The following is a 10,850-nucleotide window of genomic DNA, read 5'->3' on the forward strand; positions in this document are numbered from 1 at the left end:
CACACAGCAGCAAGTAGAAAAGTTCTACTTTGGACATATGCTACTTTCTTTGGCAGGTGAGTTTCCACAGGGCAGACTGCAGCAATGCCAGAAATATCTGGACATTCTCATAGATGTGAGATGGGGTAAAATTACACAATCTGCTTTAAAAGTTGTTAATTCATGGAAATCTCCTTCCACAGTCTTCAATCCACCCTGATAATACACCGCAGTAGTTTATAATGTGTATGTCATAATATAATATGCATGTTCACATTAAACTTATTAAAGAGCAATGAAGAAACTGTTGAATCTTTTTCACATCGTAGTGCTTATTCCTATGTTACATTGTCTAAGTGGATGTAGAAAGTAACATTTTCACATTTCTCACATTCAATAAATAAATTACATTTAAATGCTTGTACAAAAAAAATTACATTTTCATTTGAGGAAATATTAAGACCCACAGGATCAAAAAAATATGTACATTTTCAATTGAGGAAACAAACATATTGACAGTAGTTGTTAGGTGTGTGTAAGGGAGGCGAAGTCAGGTGCAGGAGAGCAGAGCGAAATAAATAGGCGCACTTTAATTCCGTCCCATAAGTGACATACATAAAAAATCAACTTGCCAAAATAACATGGAAACAATAATAAAGTATAGCGCCAGACAAAACACCATCTAACAATAAACAATTACACACAAAGACAAGTGGGGGAACAGAGGACTGAATACATTCAGTATGATTAGGGAATGAAAACCAGGTGTGTATGGAACAAGACAAAACAAATGAAAAGATGAAAAATGGAGCGGCGACGGCTGGAAAGCCGGTGACGTCGATCGCCGAACATCACCCGAACAAGGAGAGGAGCCGACTTCGGCAGAAGTCGTGAAAGTAGTAGTACCCAGACTCTCACCACCTTTTTGTATCACCATCTTTTTGTAGCTTCAGAGCACAGCCAGTGGGGTACAGTATACTACTAGGCCTTAAGGGATTAGTTGCTGACCAGTTTCCCTCTCAGGTTCCACATCCCAGCAAAGATTTTCAGGATTTTGTTGAATTTTGGTGTCAGACTGATTGGGATAATTTGTGACAGGATCTTGAACACCTTCAAGTATCTGATTGTGCGCTCGACATGTATCCTGACATTCGCCACTCGTCTCGGGCCAGTCACTCTTTTGCCTGTGAGTTGACCTCCCTTGTGTGTGAATGCAGGAATGTTCAGTTTCACTCCGCACTCATGCAGTAAGGTGCTGTTCTTAAGACCATTCTTTCCATAAGAGTGGTCTGCCAAGGTTGGATCCTTCCACTGGTTCTGAGCATCGGGATGTTTGTTGCCACCAGTGCTATCTTCATCTGGTAATTCTAGTCGTTGTATCATCATTACGAACTGGAATACAGACACATCACATACATTAATGTTCAAAGAACTTAAATTATGCAATGTATCTTTTAGTCTCTCTCACTCACACACTTTACAATTTCATATTGATTTACATTTATTTTTAAAAAAAATACAAGGTGTCTCTTCACAGTCCGCAAGTCCACAACAGAGTCTGGGAAATGAACAGTACTATATAAAGCCATGACTACATGGAACTCTTCCACCTTAGCTAACTCAAGTAAGCAATCAAATCTGATAACAGATAAAACAACTCCTTACGGCAGAACACAGACTGTGAAGAGACACACTCTATATTGCATTATTGTAATATTATAAAATGTGAAAATATGGAGAAATGTACATTATGATTTATTGTTTTATTCCTGTTTGGACCCCAGGCAGCAGCTAATTGGGGATCCTAATAAATACTAATACTAAGGGGCAGGCAGACACACATGCATTCAGGAATCTGTAACAACACATCTTGTTTATGCATGAACTATAAAATGTAGCTATAACAGTACTACAGTTAACTGTTGATCCAGATTCCGCTGGACAGACTATCAAGTTTCTTCCTGTTCTTCATAACGGGTCGGTCGTACAATTCCGGATAGCGGTGTTGCTTGTTGAGGAAGTGGAATGAGCTAACAAACAAATTGTTTAGTGGCTTATTCTGATTTAAAGCCTTCAGCCATTGCATATTGTCGACTTCAGTCACGGGCATCTTGTGAAAAGAAAACCAAGTGGGCATGAACATTCCTGTCTTGACCACTTGTCACGACTTCTACCGAAGGTAACTCCTCTCCCTGTTCGGGCGGCGCTCGGTGGTCAGCGTCGCCGGTTTACTATCCGCCACCGATCCCCCTTTCCGTTTGTTTTGTCTGTGATCCTTTCACACCTGGGGCCTGTTGCACAAAACTAGGATAAGGGATTAAGCCAGGATATCTTGGTGATCCTGGCTCAATTGATCCGTAATCCGGTTGCACTAAAGATGGATAGGGGGCAGGAGGATATGTTATGGTATAAATTACCATGGAGATTTATTCTGTGGAGCTAGCCTGCTCCAGACCAGGCTAAATTCCAGGATCTATTTAATCTCATCCCTAATGTCAGTCAGCAGTCACCACAAATGGAAACCAATAGTTATTTCACTGCTCACTATACATTGTTATCACATATAACTAGACCCACTGTTATTATTTAAACGTTTGTGATCATTAATTTCAATGATTTTGGATAAAAAATGATTTTTAGATGTTGCTATCATTAGATAATTTACAGTTTCCCATAGACTATAAGGCTATATATAAAATGATAGAATATTAGGGCCACAGAGGGGAAAAAAACACAAGTCATAATATTGTAACCAGTTGTTTTAAAGGAGGACAGTTGTTAAAATGACAGATGTGGGGCATTTCGTGAAATTGTACTTCAGTATGGTTTCATAAACAAAGACATGCTGATGTGCCAGAATATTAAGTATCACATTGTCATAAGTATCAAAACTGTAAAAACAATATGTAGCTTTTCTGCAGAAAGAACCAGCCTCATAAATGTATGACTTTATCCTTTTTCTTCAGTGTGGCCCTAGTACTCTGTCATATAAACAAATACACATTCCATATGAATATAAAAACACAATGTGTAACATTATGTTCCTTTATTGAATAAGGACAAAACAAAGCAGGTAAACCATCAGCTCCTTTCGAAACTGAAGTCACAGTGACTCTACAAGATGGAAAGCACAGAATCCAAGCATATTATACAAAATGATACATACACATTCAAAGGTCTGTATATAACACACCCTGCATGTCTGCACACTAAAATAAATGCAGGACAAATCAATACACATCAACTGAACAGACAAATGAATGGATGCAGTAGCCTCCCTGCAGCCTTGTATTACACACAGTATACCGCACAAACATCATAAGAGGCCAAATTCGTCAAAAAACGAACCCAAAAAAACCCAAATTCCTCTGCCACCGCAGGACATATTTAACCAAAATTGAAAGCACACATACTAACTAAAATAATTCAACACATATTGGTCCCTCAGCAGCCGACCACTGTCGTCATCAGGGAAGATTGCCGGATTGTCCCAGTCCATGGCTGGTGGCACTCTGGGGGCCCTCTCCTTCCTCAGGCAGGCCACATTGTGGAGGACAGCACAAGCCACAGTAATATCACATGCCCTAACAGGGCTGACCCTTAATTTGTGAAGGCAGTGAAAGCGTGCCTTCAGGAGGCCAAAGGTCATTTCAACTCTGGCCCTGGTCCTGGCATGGGCATGGTTGTAGGCCTGCTGTGCTTCCTGGGGGTCTGTGAAAGGTGTCAGGAGAAAAGGCTGGCAGCCATACCCCCTGTCTCCCAGCAACACACCAGAGAATTCACCTGTCAACACAAAATCTCATCATTACTACCTCATAAACACAGTGATATTCTTGACACAGCCATGATGGTTATAAATAGGGGTTGTGTGGCTTACCTTGTGATAGGCACTGATAGATTTCAGAGGCCCGAAAGATTCTGGAGTCATGGACTGAGCCAGGCCATTTTGCCACAACATTGCTGATCACACAGTCAGCATTGCAGACCATCTGAAATCATAAGATGAGGAATATTACACCAATCAATGCACATCACTGGCAATGCAGAGTGTTCGTCAATGGACAATATCAAAAAGTTATGTTCACCTGAACATTAATGCTGTGAAAGGATTTCCTATTCACAAAATCGGCCTCATGGGCACCTGAGGGGGCTTTTATCCTTATGTGTGCAGTCCACTGCACCAATGACATTGGGGAAACCTGTCACACAAAGTAATGAGTATCCTACTATGTGTTAACAGTTGTCCTGTAATTTGTAGATCCTCTTACCTGCAATCCTATAGAACTCCTCTTTGATGTCACAGAGTCTTCTGTGGCCAGGGAAGGAGATGAAGACATCTGCTAATGCTTTGATAGCCAGACACACTCCTTATTGTGCGGCAAATTGTGGCCTTGTTCAGCTGTTCTGCATCCCCCACTGAGTACAGGAAGGCTCCACTAGCAAAAAAGCGCAAGGCCACACAAACCATTTGCTCCACACTCAGTGCATGGCTCCGTGCAGTGCGGTGCTTAATCCTGGGACCCAGTAGTCTGCATAGATACCTGATGCCATCTGCAGAAAACCTGTATCTTTCATATAGATGGTCATCAGGGAAGGCCAGTGGGTCCAACCGGTCCCTGAAGACCCTTTCTCGCCTGAAGGCTCTCCTCAGCACAAGTGCTTCTTCATCCACCACATCTCGCACGAATGGGCATGCCATTGTCAGAGCAGAAAGGAACACACAATTTTGGGCCTTCATATAGGCTAGTGGCCACACCTGGTGCTGGGGGGGTGGGCAAAAGAGGGCGATGCCTTATAACGATGACTTGGTTGTACTGATTGCTGGGAAAATAAAAAAAACCTTAGAAAGATGCCACCGTCCTGTGTGCTCACAATAAGAGCTCATATGTCATGGCTCACTTGACTTTACGAGAATATACCTAATTTTTATTTTGAGCTGTGTCATCTTCTTGGAGCTGGGGGAGGAAAGAAAAATAATGATTAATACATTTGTGTTACAGTTAGCATACAGTGTACATTGAAGGCATATCTCACCTCCCTCTCAAGTTTTTTTATTTCAAGGTCCAGTTTCCTAATTGTCCTCTTTTTTATTTCGAACTCCAGTGCAAGATTTTCCATCTTTTTCTTCTTGTACTGAATGTCTATGTCTGCCAGTTCTATTTGGCGCCGGAGGTGGTTGCCATACAACTTTCTGATAGCTTGTGAGCTCTGTGAACACAATACAATTAGCGCAGCTGGAATTTGGCATCCTTTTATTAATACGCACTATGTTGCCAGGCTGGTTTTCCCACTGTATAGCATCTGGGTCCTGTAAAATAAATTAGATTTTTTGATTTTGATGAGGACTCCTCACCATTGTAGAGTAAATAGTACTTTCACAGTCTTAACATGATACCTCATGCCTTCTGGAATCCAGAGAGATGGTCTCCTCCTCATCATCGTCTCCATCATGTGCTGTTGCTGCTGCACTGGGGCCTTCACCCTATCACATTTAATCGGATTCATATTGAAGCTAGTAGACAAGACATGCCAGGCCTACAGTATGCCTTTGATGGAGTACTCACTGGATCAGCATCGTCTGGTGCTTGTGCTGGTGGCTCTAACAGGAACACAGTGCTGCCAGACACTGCAAGGCAATAGGTAAACCAAAGTCAGACAGTCCAAATTGATTCAATATGAATGTGGTTGTATCCCATGTAGAGATGGAAGGACATACCTTGAATGAAGCGGGTGGCATCTTGGGAGGAACCTATGCTCGTCCCTTTCCCCCCAGGGATCCCCTCTAAGACGGGCCTGCCTTTATTTAGCTCCAAGGCCATGTCCTCTGCTGGGGTAAGGTCAGCCTTTGGTGACCCACCACCCGTGCCTTGTCTGTGGGTATTCTTTTTCACTGCTAAAACAGTACAATATATGCTTGTGCTTTGTTAAATATTAGTCAGGGACCATACCATTCTGCAGAATGTTCTTGTATTTGATTTTGACCTGCTGCCATGTCCGTTTTGGCCCGTTCATGTTTAATCTACACACACACACAAACATTTAATGGAGTCACACTGCAAAAAATTACTTGGTATTTTTGTCTTGTTTTCAGTAAAAATAATTTTTTTTTTATCATAGCTTTATACAGTGTGATGGAGTTACTTTACACAATTTCACTCATATCTGCAGTGCATTTCAATAAAAAATGTAACCGTTTCATAATTACAGTACAACTGCATTTTTGGAGATGTGAATTAAATATTTGAATTGTAATTGTGATGTTTCAGCGGAGCGGTGAGTGTGTAATTGTGCACTACTTACGCATTCAGGCGGTCTGCAATACTTTGCCACGCTTTTTCTCTTTGCTTTATCACTGTGGCGGTGTTGCCTTTCTTCTTAATTATATCTTTTACCTCCTCGTATGCCTCCATGAGGATTTGTGCTTCCGACGGGGGAAAGTACGCGGCTCTAGTTGCCATGGTAAATCAGTTAATCTGTGATCTGTGGCGGGGTCTATTTGAGTGAGCCGTGAGCGCGCACCTATCCAGGATTGGTTTCACCTGGCTTAATGAATCCGTGTCTGCTCATCCTGGCTTGGTCTTTGTGCAACCAATTAAGCCTGGACGCACATGTTTTGGCTTCATTGAGCTCAGCTGAGTCATTTATCCCGGATGTCTTAATTCTACTTTTGTGCAACAGGCCCCTGGTTTCATTTGTGTTTAATTCTGTGTGGTGTAAGGGTAACCTGTTACCTGCCGTAGTACGTGCGGGATTAGATTTATGGTTATTGTGCACGTTCGTATTTTGGATGTTTGTTGTTTTCACAGTTACACGTGTGTATTTTGTGTCTGTACTGTGTTTTGTTCCTCCGTGCGGTTGCACAAGTTTCCGAGTGTGTGGAGTGTAGTTTTGGGATTTTTTGTCTGTACCGTTTTGTATTGGTGGACTATATTATTAAATTACGCTTCTCAGACATACCTGCTCTCCTGCGCCTGACTCCTACACCTCTCACCGAGACGCACATCCTCACACCACTCCTGTAGTTTCTTTTAGGAATTGTGGCACCCAAGAACTTCACAGGTAGTAAAAAAAAAACAGTATTTCTAGTTAGTAGCGGGTAACTCTGACACCCTCAAATTTTATTGGTCACATACCAGGGGCATAGCCATATTTTTTGGGGGGGGGGTGGGGGGGTAGGCCTAGAAAATTTGGATAGGCATTCTTTCTACTTATTTAATTTATTTTGCAACATGCACGGTATATTATTTCGTAATACAATTGTTTTATACTAGTGCATAGTACTTGGAGCAACCTCGTTACATATACAAATAATTACATATCCCAGCATATTAAAATAAGTCAGTAACTTTATACCAGTTACCAACTTGCCAACAACATAAAACTCATCTTCAGACGCACTTTAATCTCGATGTGCAAACAAGCCTATATTTGATGTTACAATTTATACCGCGGCGGACAGTAGTACTATAAAATGGTACCTTACCTTTAGTAGACGTATCATAAGGCGTGACCTACATCATAAGGTGCAGACGGCGAGGCTTTGAGTTGAATATGGTGATTTCATCATAATCCAGTGTATCTGTCAATTCACGCTCGAAAGACAGCAAACTGAAGTGGTTCAGCCTGGCGCTTGTCATTGTGCGAAGACGATTTTTTTATCCTAGTTGTTCTTGAGAAAAGTCTCTCCACACTGCATGATGTCATTGGAAGTGTGACAATGATCCTTAACAGATAGTCTATATTAGGGAAAATATTGTCAGGGCAGCTGTCAAGTACACTCATTATGAGGAAAAGTCATTCTTTCCCATGTTCATCTTGCGACCCAACTGCTGAATAAAAACAGTGAATTCAGCATCCTCAATTGATATTGCATAATGATTGCATGTGGTCTTCAGCTGCTCTTTAAGGCCGCAGGTTTGGGATTCTTTGGAAAAGAAGGCTGCCACTTGCATGAACCCATATGTGTCTTGAAGTCTTGAGTTCAACTCAGTAACACAGTTGAAGTCGGAAGTTTACATGCACCTTAGCCAAATACATTTAAACTCAATTTCTGTCATATAGTCCTAATAAAAATTGCGTGTCTTAGGTCAGTTAGGATCACCACATTATTTTAAGAATGTGAAATGTCAGAATAATAATAGAGAATGATTTATTACAGGTTTTATTTATTACATCACATTCCCAGTGGGTCAGATGTTTACATACACTCAATTAGTATTTGGTAGCATTGCCTTTAAATTGCTTAACTTGGGTCAAACGTTGTGGGTAGCATTCCACAAGCATCCCACAACAAGTTGGATGAATTTTGGCCCATTCCTCCTGACAGAGCTGGTGTAACTGAGTCAGGTTTGCAGGCCTCCTTGCTCGCACACGCTTTTTCAGTTCTGCCCACAAATTTTCTATAGGAATGAGTTCAGGGCTTGGGAGGAAATTATGGCTTCCGTGCAAGCAGACGCAGGGAGAAAAGGGAGGACAGTGACGACGCCGGGGTTGGCAGCCACAGTGTAAGCCCAAAAGACAGCCCAGGAATGAGCCAGAGACCGTCAGGGAGGAATGAGCCAGAGACCGTCAGGGAGGAATGAGCCAGAGCCCGTCAGGGAGGAATGAGCCAGAGCCCGTCAGGGAGGAATGAGCCAGAGCCCGTAAGGGAGGAATGAGCCAGAGCCCGTCAGGGAGGAATGAGCCAGAGACCGTCAGGGAGGAATGAGCCAGAGCCCGTCAGGGAGTCGAAGGAGGAACTCAACGAAAGATTCCAGAGAGAGGTGGTGGCGATGAGAGTGCTGCAGAGCGGGCGTGCTGAGGAGCGTGACACGAGTCCGGTGTCATCTACACCATGCTTCTCGCCTCCAGTGGGCCTCCCCAGTCCGGTACGTCCTGTGTTTCCTCCATGTACTCGCCCTGAAGTGTGTGTCACCGTTCCAGTACAATTTGTGCCAGTTCTACGCAGCAGGTCTCCAGTGCGCCTCCACAGCCCAGTACGTCCTGTGCTAGCTCCCCGCACTCAATGTGCGGAGTGTGTCATCATTCCGTCACCATCTGTGCCAGCCCTACGCACCAGGTCTCAAGTGTGCCTCCACAGTCCAGTATGTCCTTCACCTGCGCCGATGCCCAGTCTAAGCACGGCGTCCAGTCCAGCTCCAAGGCAGGAGCCCTTCTCTGCGCCAATCCCCAGTCCAGGCACGGCGTCCAGTCCCGCTCCATGGCAGGAGCCTTCCTCTGCGCCGATGTCCAGGCACGGCGTCCAGTCCAGCTCCAAGGCAGGAGCCCTTCTCTGCGCCAATCCCCAGTCCAGGCACGGCGTCCAGTCCCGCTCCATGGCAGGAGCCTTCCTCTGCGCCGATGTCCAGGCACGGCGTCCAGTCCCGCTCCAAGGCCGGAGCCTTCCTCTGCCCCGGTGCCCAGTCCAGGCACGGCGGTCAACTCAGATCCATGGCCGGAGCCTTCTTCGGTGCCTAGTCCGGGTGCGGCGTACAACCCAGCTCCATGGCCGGGGCCCTCTGCACCGAAGGCCCAGTCCGTATGGCATTCTACCTGGCTCCATGCCCGGGGCAAAGTCCACGAGCGGAGTGGGTACTTCGCCCCGCACCTGAGCTGCCACTGATGCTAGACGCCCACCCGGTCCCTCCCCTATAGAGTCAGGTTTTGCAGCCGGAGTCCGCACCTTTGGGGGGGGGGGGGGGGGGGACAACATTTATTTCTATGTTGGCCTGGTATGGTTCCCAATCAGAGGCAGCTGTTTATCGTTGTCTCTTATTGGGGATCATATTCTGGCAACCGTTTCCCCACTGTGTTTTGTGGGATCTTGTTTCTGTGTAGTTGCCGTTGAGCACTGCTTGAGCTTCACGTGTTGTTGACTGTTATTGTTTTTGTGAGTTTCCTTTATTAAACATGTGGAACCCAAATCACGTTGCACGTTGGTCTGAGTATATTTACAGTTCGTACGACGATCGTGACATGTGTCATGCACAAAGTAGATGTCCTAACCGACTTGCAAAAAACTATAATTAGTTAACAAGAAATTTGGAGTGGTTGAAAAACAAGTTTTAATGACTCCAACCTAACTATATGTAAACTTCTGACTTCAACTGTATGTCTGTCTAGAATATTGTTCTAAAGTTGCCTCAGGTCACTGTCACTCTTGATGCTGGATGTTTTCCCTAATGAAGTTGTGACTACACTGTCTGCCAATTTTACAGGCAGTTTTCGCTGCTGTGATGCACTCACATCCCAATTACTAATATCATGCTTAATCATCATCTCTTCAGTTAGCTTGAGAACTTTATCAAACTCTCCCCCTGAGTTATCTCTGAACGTAGAAAAGTTGCTTTTGCAAAATCCCTAGTGTCAAACAATTTACTAAACAATTTTCTAAACATGACTAACAGGAATAAAAACGTATTGTTCTGGATTTGTTGTAACAGGGCATCGGCTTCTAATTTGGCTTGTCCACAATAACAATATATTTCTATATATATATTTTTATATTTTTATATATATATAAAAAAAACAAAAAACAAATATTGCAACAATAATAACACATATTACACATCAGAATAATTCAGGACATCATTAATATGTGACAAGGCATTGAGATATTAACAGACATTCAGAGACATCACCTCTAATAATTTTACATTTTTTAAAGTTTCACAAGTGTGAGGGATTTATAAGACATTTGTACGTCGTCCACTTTGTACATTTGTACGTCGTCCAACCCCCCCCTCCCCATTGGCATAATAGTGGAGAGCTCCCTTTACCTTATAAGGAAGATATCACCAGCCACACACATTTTGCATTAATATAAATAATGAGACAAAATCACTCTCAATCAGTTTAACAATTTCGAGATTGATGATGTTTCTCATATGAAG

Source organism: Oncorhynchus kisutch, linkage group LG5 (genome assembly GCF_002021735.2).
Source record: "Oncorhynchus kisutch isolate 150728-3 linkage group LG5, Okis_V2, whole genome shotgun sequence".
Classification (NCBI taxonomy): Eukaryota; Metazoa; Chordata; class Actinopteri; order Salmoniformes; family Salmonidae; genus Oncorhynchus; species Oncorhynchus kisutch.